The sequence below is a fragment of the Capsaspora owczarzaki genome (genome assembly GCF_000151315.2).
Source record: "Capsaspora owczarzaki ATCC 30864 unplaced genomic scaffold supercont2.43, whole genome shotgun sequence".
Classification (NCBI taxonomy): Eukaryota; class Filasterea; order Ministeriida; family Capsasporidae; genus Capsaspora; species Capsaspora owczarzaki.
Genome location: NW_011887334.1, coordinates 8174 through 9453, shown reverse-complemented (window position 1 = coordinate 9453; position 1280 = coordinate 8174).

The following is a 1280-nucleotide window of genomic DNA, read 5'->3' as shown; positions in this document are numbered from 1 at the left end:
GTGCGATAGAAGGCACCTGTCAGCCCGTCAGGACCGGGGCTCTTGTCAGGCGCAGTGTTCTCGATAGCGACAGCAATCTCGTACGGGTTGAGATCCGCGCCCAGTGACTTCTGTTCTGCTCGGGACAGCTTTCGCGCCGGATTTGCTTGCGCAAGGACCTCGCTCAGGGGCAGCCTCGTCGATTGGTTCAGAGTCATAGAGTTTGGAGTAAAAGTCGTGCAGCACGGATGCTTTGTCGTTCGGAGTAGTAAAGTCCTCGCCGTTCACCGTGAGTTTGGCAATGGTTTGGGCTTTGATGCACTCACGCTCAAGGCTAAAGAACACCTTGGTGCAGCGTTCGGTGAGGGCACACGAGAGGTGGTGCGACCTCAACCTGGCGCCTTCAGCCTTGGTACGAGCGATTTCTTGGAGCTCAGCGAGAGCGCCAGAGCGAGCGTCCTGGAGTCGCTTGAGCTGGTCTGCCGTGAGCAGGGGATCCTGCAACAGGCATTCGATGTGGGTGATGAGATGATGACAAGCTTCCTCGTCAATGCGGTTGCATTTCGCCACGTAGGCGCCAAGGGACGACGCGTAGCGGACAACTCTGGATTTGAAAATGTCCCAGGCCAAGGGGGCATGATCTTTCGACAGCCGGATGGACTCGTTCAGCTGATCAATGCACGTGTGGACAAAGTCCAACAGACGCTGGTCCGTCAGGAGCCGGGAGTTCAGTCTGAATGGCGGAGGGGGACGGTGTTGGTGGTCAACGTGGTGGAAAGCCGCAATGAGAGCTCGGTGGTCAGACCTCGTTTCCTTAGCCTCGAAGGAGACGGGGGTAAAGGGAAATGCATCGTTGGTGAAGATGTAATCAATGCGTCTGCTGGAACCAGGGGAGTTGCCTGTTGGGGACCAGGTGTACAGATGCTTGTTGCCGTGGCACTCCGTCCACGACTCGGACAGGTTGAGCCGGGAGGTCAGGTTGGCAAAGAACCTCTGCGCAAGATCCAATGGCGGGGGATGAGTAGAGGAGGACAAGTAGTTGCGTTGATTGCTCAAGCAGAGGTTGAAGTCGCCGCCGACAATCATCGGAAGGGCGGGTTGCGCTTCTCCGTCGACGATCGGATGCAGGTGCGTGGTGATGATGGTTTCCACTTCTTCGAGGAACCTGATGCGCAGGGACGCGTCGCCGCTGGCCGGAGCGTACACGTTCACGAGGAGGGTGGTGATGCCATGGATGGATGCTGAGGCGACAATCAGGCGACCGGGGATTGCGTGTTTCAGCGTGAGGTTGGAGACAATTG